This window comes from Apium graveolens, chromosome 7, assembly GCF_009905375.1.
Source record: "Apium graveolens cultivar Ventura chromosome 7, ASM990537v1, whole genome shotgun sequence".
Taxonomy (NCBI): domain Eukaryota; kingdom Viridiplantae; phylum Streptophyta; class Magnoliopsida; order Apiales; family Apiaceae; genus Apium; species Apium graveolens.
In genome coordinates this window covers 103,698,212-103,711,381 of record NC_133653.1, presented here as the reverse complement: position 1 = coordinate 103,711,381, position 13,170 = coordinate 103,698,212, and the positions used below count along the sequence as shown (strand labels likewise).

General features: G+C 39.5%; 1 non-coding gene across 1 annotated transcript; it reads left to right on the top strand.

Moving 5' to 3' along the window:
- On the top strand, positions 1-107 carry LOC141676142 (small nucleolar RNA R71). Its single transcript, XR_012556748.1, has one exon. It is a non-coding gene; the product is annotated as a small nucleolar RNA R71 (small nucleolar RNA).
- The last annotated feature ends 13,063 nt before the right edge of the window (positions 108-13,170 follow it).

The following is a 13,170-nucleotide window of genomic DNA, read 5'->3' as shown; positions in this document are numbered from 1 at the left end:
ATTCCATGGTGTGGGTACTTCCTTAGAATCTCCTTATATCGATCCCAAGCCTCACATAGAGATTCTTCAGTTTTCTATGTAAAATGAGTAAGAACATTCCTGATTGCAGCAGTCTTCACCATAGGAAATAATTTAGTGAGAAACTTTTGAGCAAGATCCTCTCATGTGGTGATAGACCCTGATGGTAGAGAATGTAACCAGCACTTTGGCTTATCCCTCAGAGATAATGGGAAGAATCGTAGCTTGATAGCATCTCCAGTCACCCCATTGAACTTGAAAGTGTCACATCTCAATAAAATCCCTGATGTGCATGTTGGGGTCTTCTGTAGGAACCCCCAAACTGAACTGAGTTTTGTATCATCTGAATCATGCTTGACTTGATCTCAAAGGTGTTAGCCACGATGGCTGGTCTGATGATGCTGGACTGAATATCATTGATCTTAGGCTGAGAATAGTCCATCAGAGCCTTAGGATTTTCTGCTTGATCTCCCATCACTACTAAAGATGGTTCCTCAACTTTCTCTTCTTCTTCTACTTTCTCTTCATCCTTAAAAACTTCCCTTCGAATCACTACAGCTTCTTCCTCGACTTGATCCAGAGTTCTCATATGAGCCCGCGAATGCGCACGACAAGGAAAATAGTAGGTAAGTAATAATATCCGAGTCAATGAACTTTAATGATCACTGATGACAAGCACATAAACTAAAAATTTACACCGTGTCCCCGGCAGCGGCGCCAAAAACTTGTTAGTCGCTAAACACGCGCTAAAATTCACGCAAGTATACGCATTCGCAAGTAATATAGAATTATTTCTAGTTCATTCCCACAGGGACAAGCTTAGATTAACTCTGAGATTTATGCACTTATGCAACAATGATATGGCTATTATTCAATGCTAAGACGAATAACAAATTTGGGTTTGTTTATACTACGAGTAACTATTGAGAATTATACTAGAGAACATTAACTAAAGAGAGTAAAGAAAGTTGAATAATATATGACACAAACATAGGATTCTAACTTCATTAAGTACTTCATTCAATAGCCTTTTCATTCTTAACCTTAGCATGTAATGGTGATGACACAAATCAGATAACACGAAACTGATAAATGCCAACTTTCGTTGTACGAGTACCATACTACCAGACATCCACAAAAGAGATAGAAGATGAATAGACACCAATAACATTGAGACCCTATATGTCTATAGAATTTGACAACATAATGGTTTAATGCACAAGTTATCTATCGTGATTACATAGGGCAAGTAAGATGGTCAAAATTACCTACGAATCATGCATAATAATAACACATGGACCTATGCTAGCATGGCAAGTTCTAAATCCTTAAATTCACTTTCGTTTCATTAAGAATTAACACACTATCTTATAAATTCACGACGCTCATAAGATGAATAAGCACAACCAATACTAGGTTATCATACAATCACCACACACTAAGGCATCGAAACAAATCAACTAAAGAAATCCATAAATAAATCCGCTAGAACCCCACGATAATGATTAGCCCATAATCAGACTCATCATCAACGTGGGTTCCGATGAAAGCATGGTATAATAAACATAGTCTTTATACTTAATAAAACCAAGTACGAAACATAAGTAAAGGTTCAAGAATAAGAAAACTAGCATCCAAAGTTACAACTTAAACAAAGAATCACAAGAATAAACTAGATCTTCTTTGCCTTAGTTGAATTGTGCTCTCCGGTCTTCTTTACTCCTTTTCCTTAGCTTTTATACGTCCCTCCTTATGAAAAAGTCTTTATTTATGTATATATATGATGTAGAATTGACCATGGCTTCAAACTCTCAAAATCCTAATAGAAACAAAATTCTGCTACCCCGATCTGGCGCATGCGCGCGCTTGACCAGCGCGGGCGCGCTGAGTTTCTGCTCTTTGGGCGCGGTCGCGCGCTTGACCAGCGCGGGCGTGCCGTCCTTCTGCATAAAATTCTGACTTCTTCTTTCTCCTTGCTAATTTGAGCCAGTCTTTTCACGAGCCTTTTCCAACACAATCCAAACACCAAATTAGCACTACAACCATGCTAATTTACCTGATTACCTGGAAAATGCCTGCAATGCAAAAACACTACAAAAAACGTAAAAACACCAACAACTTGAGTACAAATACACCAATTCAAAGCTTTACGGAGCGTAATAAAGTGTCATAAAAGCCAATCAATATACCCCCAAACTTGAATCAATGCTTGTCGTTAAGCATAAATAGACTCAAAGAACAAGAAATAAAAATACATGAATGCAACTAAATAAATGCAACGATCCTCAATAGAATAACTAAACCAATCAGCAAGCAATATCTCAACAAATGCAGTTATTCGTATAAAAATCAATCAAACCCCACAAATCAACCTACAAACCAGAGACGTGGGTGTGTGCAACTACTAACAGATATACTATCGCAACTAGATCAATAATCATGACTCACTATTTAACAAAGCAATCGCAAGGTTATAAATAGAATAAATGCTAGACTCAAAATAACTTATAACACTTCAATTCTTATTTTGGAGTTTTATATGGATTCATGCTTTTATTCACAACAAAAAAACAAGTATGCTTATTTGACCGTACAATGATTTAGGTCCACAAAAGATTATACAATAGTACCCATGTAATGAGCGTTAGGTTAGCGAATCCCAGACTATAAAAGCCTTAGGTCACTAGGCACAAAGTCCCCTAAGAATTTAATAACTCGAGTACTAAAGAACCCACGCGTGATCAATTATACATAACACTTATTTTTATTTTTATTTCTTTTATTTCTTTTTTTTATTATTTTTTCTTTTTTTCACAAATTTCTGAACGAGTGCATTTCGCTCCATCTCGTTCAACTCTAGACTACTCATATAAAATGAGCTGGCTACTAGCCAATTGACACCTAGCCACAACAACTAGCAATGAAATCCAATTTTCTCCAATTTTTTTAAAAAATTCATGCTATTTTATCATTAAAAGAATATCCTAAATTCTAAATATATACAAACGATTAAACCTCGACAACCAAACAAACCGTGACCATGATCTAGCACTCAAGTAACCTATAAGACTTAGTGAAATACAATTATCTCTAGCATGCAAATCAATTTAACAAGACTTAACATCACTAAATACGACATCACTACACTAGCATCAATATCACAAGTCAATCGGAAAAATATCTAAGGGATCATGTTATAATGCAAATGCATGAACTATATAAACAAACTATCATAAAAACTACCAAAATAAAATAGAATAATAAAAACTACATGGTAAAATATGCAACTATATGCACTAAACTATCATGAACATGCAACTATATGTGACTCACACAAAACATATTCCTTCAACTACTACCCCCAAACGTAAAATTTTCAATGTCCTCAGTGAAGGTAATAAGAAGGAATCAGGCATACCTACTCGGAATCAGGATCATCACCCTAAACGGGTGGAGTGTCAGGCGTGTCTGGAGGTGGATACACGGAGTCCTCACCAAATACTAGCCACTGGATGTCAACACCTGTGGCTCTGAATGCAGTCCATAGTCCCTGGGTGAGATCACGTACAAAATCGACTAGAGATGTCATGCATCGCATCCATCCTTCTCGCTAGACGCCTATATTGTGTTGTGCTCAAACAAGCTCCAACATATGGTCCTGCCTCCTCCTGCTGCTGCTGTGATCCCGAAGGACCATCCTCCTTTCCCAACTGAGCTCTTCATGCTGCTCGACGAGCCTGTGAAGTCCCACCAGCAAATGTCTGATCCGATGGCCTTCCACCTGGAAGATGGTCATAAGAATAGCCAAGCCCTTAGGATCGGGCTTCCCACTATACCACTCTGTTATGTTCAACAGCGTCGAACTGTCGATAGGAGCATTGGGAAGCTGCAGCTGCTCATGTGCGGGCCAATGAACACCAACTGCGACGCATAGCTTCGTCACAACGGACACATAGGGTATAGACCCTGTAATACCTCTTCTCAAGAACCTCAAAATACCCTGGTAAATAACTATCCCCAAATCCATATAGTCCCCTTGAAGAATACCCCACAATAGACGAGCACGCTCCACAGTAATCTCATGCACATGAGAAGATGGCATGATGTTAGCACAAATAAACAAATTCCAAGCACGTGCAAACCTGTTCATGCACGAAGCAGGGAACGTGGAATAATAATTCAAGCCCCTCTTGAACTTCCAATGAGTCTCAGGCACACAAAGAGTAGCAACTATCAAATCCAAATCAAAGTCCTCCAGAGTCTTATCATTCCAGGTGTCCTGACCGGACTTCCTCGCGGGCTGCTCAATCACCCTCCTTATCGCATTCACACTGTACTCTACCGTCACCCCCTAACCATAGTGAAACCTTTCTTCTCCGCCTTCGCATTAACATAGAACTCACAAACGATACTCATGGGCACAGCAGCAAGTGCCTCGCAAAAAGAAACCCAGCCCATCTCCAAGATCATCTCCAACAACTTACCATCTTTCCCTGTTGGCAGAAAACCTCGCTCCTTTGCTATAGGCTTCAAGAGAAGCCTTGTATACTCCACTTTAGCCTCGGGAGTTGAAAACCTCGGCCTCATACCACCTGCACTCGAAGAATCGGTGGTGTTGCTGCTGACTTGAGTTCTTTGTCTTTTGGGTGCCATTGGGATTGAATAAGAGAGAATAAAAGAAAAGTGTTTGAGAGAGAACTGTGTTTGAGAATTTGAGAAGTGGTGGAGAAGTTTGTGTATAAGTGTATGTATATATAGGAGGTGAGAAGAGAATTAGATATGGAATAGAAGTGGGAATTGACTATGGGAATAGTGGGAATAATGGGTTTGATTTGGAGAGGGAAATTTGGGATGTGGAAGAGTAAAAATCGGGTGGAAATTGATTTTCTATTGAAAACCCCGATTTTCTCTTCATAAACTGCTGTTTATTTTTTTTAATCGGAACCCCAGTGCGGCCGCGCGCTAGACCAAAAATGCAAGATCAAAAGAATAATAAAACGGCACTAACCACCTCACGGTTTGCCATGTCACCATAGTTATGCTTCAACTTCTGACCATTTACCTTTAATGCTTGGCCCAGATCATTCTCAAAAATCTCCACCGCTCCATGTAGAAACACAGTTTTGACAATAAACGGCCCTGACCACCTTGACTTCAACTTCCCAGGAATAAGACGGAGACGAGATTTAAACAAAAGAACTTGTTGCCCCGACACAAATGATTTGAGCACTAGACCCCTATCGTGCCACCTCTTGACTTTCTCCTTATATATTTTGGTATGTTCATAAGCTTGAAGTCGAAACTCGTCGAGTTCATTCAATTGAAGCATCCTCTTCTTTCCAGCTGCATCTAAGTCTAGATTCAACTTCTTCAAAGCCCAATACGCTTTATGCTCTAGCTCCACCAGCAAATGACACTCCTTACCATAAACCAACTGAAACGACGACATTCCCAATGAAGTCTTGTATGCTATTCTATACGCCCAAACAACTTCGTCAAGTTTCAAAGACCAATCTTTCCTTGATAGACACACAACCTTCTCTAAAATGCGCTGGATCTTTCTGTTAGATACCTCAGGTTGACCATTCGTCTGAGGATGACAAGTGTAATAACCCCAATTTTTTGGAAATATTTAAAATCCTGATTAATAGTAACTTTTTGTTGATGATGCTGATTAAGGAAAATTATCAACCCACACTATATAGGAGTACTGTTATGGAAATTCTGAGATCGTATTAGTATTCCATAAAATAAATGAGTGTATTTAAAGTTTGTCAGAATTCAGATTCGAACACTTTGGTTTTTCCCGAAAATCCACCAGATACCAAAAGGATTAAGTATAAGGTAACATAATTAAAAGGATTTTTATTTAAGGATTATAGCAGAGGATCATTAAAGGAATATAAGATATTAATAAAGGTTCAGGGAAGCCCAAGAAATAAGATCCCGGATATGATCCCTCAAACTATTAATGAGAACGAGAGTTAAGCGAACCGTCAAACAAATAAGCGACCAAGAGACAAGCTTGTACAAGAAGCCAAGGATTACGACATCATCAAAGCACAAGGGATTGACACATGGCAAGAAAGTGATGTATGATGATGATGTCATCAAGGAGGAAGATATTTGTTCAAGATTAATTCTCATCCACATGTTTTTAACACCTAAATTACCTATGTTAATTTGCAACCAAGCAATTCATTTCATTTTCCAAGACAAACAAGAAGCATTCTTCATTTCTTCATTTCTCCCCTTGCTCTCGGCCAAAACCAGAGCAGCAACTTCAAACTGCCATATCTCCTTCAATACTCACTCAAATATTATGTTATATAGCTCTTTGGAAAGGTAGTGAGATGGCCTACAACTCTTGTTCACAAGTCTCGTCTAAATAACATGGTAAGACCCTCATTTTTACCATTCTTTCAATCAGACTTTTAGAAACTTGAAAATCTAACTTTGTGTTTTCTTGATTATTTATGAGATCCAAGCTTCTATAAGGATTAATCAAGGTTTTAAGGCTTCCTAGCAACTTTCCCCTTACAAATAAAGGTATAAAACTTCTGGACCTTTAAGTACTAAGTTTGTTTGCTTGAATTTTGGGATGGTTTGGATGGATGAGTAGTTGGTTGAATGATTAAGCTTGAATTGAACTCTAATTGTTAAGTAGATTAGTTGATTATTGTTATGGATCAAAAGCTAAAGTATAATAATTACTGTATTTATCACTAAGGAACGTGACCTTAAAGGCTCGATTTGACTGCTCTTATGTTTAGTGACTCGATCTACCTTAAAAGATGCCTACGTACCTTGCTGTGTGCCAAAGATCAAGTCAAAAATGTAGTTCTGATCTGTGGGATGAGGCCCCTTATATAAATGTTGGGAGTCCTTGAATTGGACTTGGGTTAGAAGTCTTGGCGGGCAAGTCTCAGAATTAGAATGGACTTTAGAGTCCTCAGAGGTAGGAAGCTGATTTCTTATCCCACCAGTTCCTTGGAGACCAATCTACAAGGATTTATTTCTCCACTCGAACTCATCTTATCAGCTGACTTATCCATTATTAATTAATTACCAAATTAATTAATATTTAGGGTTTTGGGCCTTCTCAAATGGGCCTAGCTGTTGGCCCAATTCTGATATGATTAATGCAACATTAATTATATACCCAAGCCTTATTTTCTTCCCTATCATTTGTGCCCCAACTTTTGGGAAATAGTGACTAGGTTTCGCAGAAGTTAAGTTCATTTGTTCCCTTACAGGGTATCGTTTTTGCGTAAAGTGTGGAGTGACCTACACATTTACAACGATTTGCTTTTATCTCTATTATTTAGGAATTATCTTAATTTCCAGGAATTTTTCCTGAATTTCTGGGATTTTTCCTTTATTTCAAGGATAATTTCCCTTAATTTCTGGGATTTATCCTTATTTCCAGGAATATTTCCCTTAATTTCTGGGATTTATCCTTATTTTCAGGAATTTTCCCATTCTAGGATTTTTCCTTAATTTTCAAGAATTTTCCCTTAATTTCTGGGATTTTTCCTTTAATTTCTGGATTTATTCCTCATTTTATGAGAATATTCATATTTTCCAGAAAATATTTAAGGAATTTCCTTAAATTTTTGAATTTATTCATTATTTTCTGAAAATATTTAAGGAATTTCCTTTAATTTCTGGATTTATTCCTTATTTTCTGAAAATATTCATATTTTCCAGAAAATATTTAAGGAATTTTCTTTAATTTCTGGATTTATTCCTTATTTTCTGAAAATATTCATATTTTCCAGAAAATATTTAAGGAATTTTCTTTAATTTCTGGATTTATTCCTTATTTTTATGAAAATATTCATATTTTCCAGAAAATATTCAAGGAATTTCCTTTAATTTCTGTAATTTTTCAGGAATTTTCTTCTTTTTCTTCCCTTATTTTTTTCTTTTTTTTTCTCTCTCTCTTTTTTATGTACCTGGTTCGACCAGGAATCCTTATTCGACCAGGATCCTGGTCGAATTAGGCTCCTACAATGACCAGGTCGAAGCCCATTTCGGGCAGAAGTATTCGAGTAGAATCCTGGTCGAATTTCGGCCAGGATTTTTATGCATATTTATTTTATTTTATTTTTTTTCGATCAGGAATCCTAACCATTTCGGTCAGGATCGATGTTTTTTGACCGAATTAACTCATACATAGTCCTGGTCGATAATATTTTCGACTAGAAGCATTCGACGAGGATTCCTGACCCTTTCGGTAAGGATTTCTTTTGTTTTTCTGACCGAATTCAGCCCTTTTTGATCCTGGTCATGGTTTTTTCGACCTCCAGCACTTCGACCAGAATTTCTATGTGATTTCTGGTCGAATTGGGTCAGGTTTTGATCAATTTATCCCTCCTTTTCAGCCCTGGTCCAAGTGATTTTCGACCTTATCCATTCGACCAGAAATTCTATATAAATTCTGGTCGAAAATGGGATCAGGATTTTCACATGTTTTTTGGCCCATTTTTTCTGGGCTTCCTTGGGCCCATTCTCTTTCAACCGGGCTTCTTCTTTTGGGCCTTGATTTTGTATGGCCTTCAAATATTTGGGCTTCGGTTTATTCATATGCCTCTTTGTGGGCTTTTTATATTTGGGCCCTTTTGTTGATTTTCTTTAGAAAACCCTGGATTTGGGCCTTGACACTGGGCTTCTTGGGCCCCTAAACACTTGGATTTTCTAGAATTTCTAGGGTTTTTTCTGGATTCTTCCAGAATTTTCAAAAATATTTATTTAATTTAAGTTTTATTTATGGATTCTTCCAGAATGTTCTTTTCTTGGGCCCAAATGGGCTTTTCTAGGCCCAACTAGCCTTCTTTGTGCCTATATAAGAGTGGGATGGGAGAGTGAAATCCCCATACCTCTCATTTTATTTCTCATTTCTCTTCTCAAATACTCTCCTCTCTTCTCAACATTCTCCACACTCCTCTCCTTAGAGTTTTCCGGCAAACTTTATTAGCCTTTTCCGGCCCTCCCTTCAAAGGTTTCAAGGTTCCTTCAAACTCCATCAATGGCTGATAAGAATTCCGAGAGAGCGGCCAAGATAGCCTCAACTTCGAAACGAGGTAACGACATTGAAATTTTCTCTTCTTACATGTCTTTACTTGATATGATCAACACTAGAGGGGATGAGTATCCCTCTAATGCACATCTTGACTCTTTTGATTACTGCAACACATGGCATAACATAGATTACAATAAGTTAAACGCACATTATAATGTTCGTCCCCCCTTAGACAAGTTCCAGTTGACGGTGGCGATCGCACTTGCCCCTGGAAACTCGATACTCTTTTTGTTTACACAGATGCCCTCAATGCTGGGCTTAGGTTTCCTTTTCATCCCTTCATTTCTCACCTCTTAGCAGATTTGCAAATTAACCCTTGTCAGCTTCTTCCAAATGCCTGGAGGAACTTTTTATGTTTCATGGTTTGTTGTCTTAGGGGAGGTTTTCCCTTATCAGTAGTTGTTTTTAGGAAGATTTTCCAATGTTATAACAGTTCTTCGAGTATTTTTTCTTGGGTCTACCTTAAACAAAGGCCCAAGTGCAAACATATTTTTAACAGTGCCTCCATTCCCGACAATAACCAATATTGGAGGAGTAGTTTTTTCGGGTTAAGGTGGGAGAATGGTGACTGGGGCACCCTCTTCAGATCTTCCTTCTGGAAGGTTAGTGATGGTAGCCTCAAATCCATTCACCTAACCCCTGAGGAAACTATCATTTATGATGAGCTTATTCGGGATGATGGTGCCACCACTAGTTGGACCCTTCTAGAAGAGTTTTCACTTATACAAGTGGGGCTCTCCTCAGCTTCTCCTTAGGGTATATTTTCTCCCTTCCTATTTTTACTTTCTTTCATGCATTATTAACACCACTTATTTTGTTTTTCTCTTGTTTTTGCAGCTGCTAAGGAGATTAATGAGGATAATGTGCCTCTTTTCGAGGAGACCGCGAGGATGAAGAAGGCTCACCTTGCTGGGCTGGATACTCGGGGAAAGGCTACAGAGCCTATCTTCTTAAGAAAGCATAAGGAGCCCATGGTGGAGGTTCCTGCTGAAGGAGCTGAGGCCCACAGTGCGCCTATTTCAGCTGCTCCTGTCTCTGCTGCTACTGGGGCTTTCCAGCCTCTTTGGGGATTCCGTCGAGGGGATACCATGGTTGAATCCACAAAGCACGCCTGGGATTGGTCTTACCATGGCATAACCCCCAAGGACTTCACTGATGTGGTAGCTACCCCCGACCTGAAGAGGATAAAGCTCATGGGAGCTCAGTCCTTGGCCTCGATACGACTATTTCTTAAAAAATTTCTTTCTTTTTACTTGTAGCATTTTCTTGCCTTATAGTATCTTCGTTTATTATTTCGTTTCAGTCTAACGCCTACTTCCAAGGCACTGTGAGGCAAGCTAAATCATGGAAGAGGGCTTCTGACAAAGCTGACAATGCCCTCAGGAAGCAGTAGAAGAAGTACGCTGCTTTGGAGAGAAAGTTGAAGCGTAAGGAGGAGGAGCTCGGTGAGTCCAACGCTGAGCTGGTTTTGCAAAGGGCTGAGAAAGGCAAGGCAATTGACAACTACTTGGACTCGAAGGAGTTTACCCAGTCCATGAGGGTGACGGATGACTCGGTGTTCCCTGGGTTTTTTAGGACTGGATGGGACACGACCCTTGGGACCGTGAACAAGGCTTGCCCCGATATTAACCCGACAGACTATATTTGTCCTGACGATGAGGCTTTACTACAGAGGTTCCGCACTTGAGTGGTTGTCTCGGATCGTATACCTCAGGACCCGCTTCTTCCTCCTCCCCAGTCATCTTCTAGGCATGCTGTAGATGATAGCTCTTCCTCCTCCGGGACTACTGAGACTTCCAGCGAGAGCAGTGAGGATGATGATATGGATGCTGAGGGCACCTCTGCTCCTTAGAGCTTTTCTAGCCCTGCGTGGCTTATTTGTTTTACTTTTTCTTTGAGACTTTATTTATCAGGCTTTATACTATTCATTCGAATCAGTTTTTTTATCGAACTTTATGCTTTCATCTCATGCACTTAGTTTACTTGCCATGCCACAGATATTGAAAACTTTCTAAATTTCACAAATTGTTGGGATTAATCCCTTACACAAGTCTTAATAAACCTCAAAATAAAACTAAAACATGTAAATCCTAAGCAAGCAAAGCTTCAAGGTGCTTTTTAACCTACTTGTCATCTTGACAAGTGAGAATCGTGCTCAACCACTTTACACATAGTAAATCTTCAGGTTTTCTGCATGCCAAGTTCTTGGGACTTCAAAACCATCCATAGTCTCAAGCTTGTAGGTTCCTCTACCTTGAACACTTTTGACCTTGTATGGCCCTTCCCAATTTGGGGCAGGTTTCCCTTTCTGCCCTACACCAGAAGCTTCCACCTTCCTCAGGACTAAGTCACCCTGCTTGAAGAATCTTTCCTTAACCCTTAGGTTGTAGTAGAACAAAGCCTTTTTCTGATATTCCACTATCTTCGCATGTGCCTCATCTCGTACTTCATCAATTAGATCCAGGGCTAACCTTTGCCCTTCCTCATTTTCCTCAGCATTGAAAGCATGAATCCTGGGAGAGGAATGTGATATCTCTACAGGAACAACCGCTTCTGCCCCATATGCTAACATAAAGGGAGTTGCTCCAGTCGTGACTCTACAGGTAATCCTATAGGCCCATAGTATTGGGAGTATTTCATCCACCAAGTTACTCCTCGACTTCTCGATCCTCTTCTTTAGTCCATCTAGGATTATTCGATTTGCCACTTCTGCTTGCCCATTGGCTTGCGGGTTAGCCACAGAGGTGAATCGTAATTCAATTTCATTCTCCTCATAATACTTCTTGAATTCCTCATTGTTGAACTGTGTTCCATTGTCAGTGACTAGGATACGGTGAATTCCATACTTATACATGATATTTTCCCACGGGAATTGTGCAACCTGCTTAGTTGTGATTTTGGCCAAATGCGTGGCTTCAATCCACTTAGTAAAATAATCAATGACTATAATCAGGAACTTCCTTTATGTCGTGGCCATGGGGAAAGGCCCAAGTATATCCATTCCCTACATAGCAAAGGGGATGGGTGAGTTGATGGAGGTCAGCATCTCGGGGGGTGGTCTAATGACAGGTGTATGCTTCTGACAGCGGTTACACTTCTTCACATATTCTTTGGCATCAACCATCATTTTTGGCCAATAGAAGCCTAAACGGGTTATCTTATGAGCTAGTGCTCTGCCCCCCAAGTGTTGCCCACAGATACCTTCATGCACTTCTTTAAGAGCCAAACATGCCTCATCGGGCCTGAGACATCTTAAGTAAGGAACTAAATAGGATCTTTTATACAAAATCCCATCTATCAAGGAGTATCTTAGTGCTCAAACAGCCAACTTCCGTGTTTCAGTAGCATCATTTGACAACCAATCGGTTTGAATATTGGCCTTAATGGGATCTATCCATGACGTCCCCGGACCTATAGGAGCAATAAGCTTAACATCAATGCTCCGTGTCTTCAGAACGTGGAAGTATACACTTCCTGAACTTTCCTCTATCTCAGATGAAGCAAATTTTGATAATGCATTTTCCTTAGCATTTTCCTCCCTTGGAATGTGCTCAACATGGCATTCATCGAATTGGGTCATCACAGCCCTTACTAGGCAGACATACTTAGCCATCGTATCATCCTTTGCCTCAAACTCTCCCTTTACCGGGGATATGACTAGCTTCGAGTCTCCACAGACCTTTAAGTTCTTGACTCTAAGTGTCCCTGCTAAGCCAAGGCCAGCTATCAGAGCTTCATATTCTGCCTCATTGTTTGTGGTCGAGAAGTCTAACTTCATGGCATATTCAATCAAGAACCCATCAGGGCTTTGTAAAACTAACCCTGCTCCACTTGAATTTGTTTTTGATGCTCTATCAAAATAGAGAACCCAATATTCCTTCTCCTTATCATCCTTTTCTTTGTCCCCTTATCAACTTCCTTGTCTTGAGGTATGGTATCTTCCTGCCCCCCGACTTCTTGGTTGGGTATGGTACATTCCATCACGAAGTCAGCCAATGTCTGGGCTTTTATTGCCATTCGTGGCTTATACGTAATATCAAAATTTTCCAACTCTATTTCCCATTTGA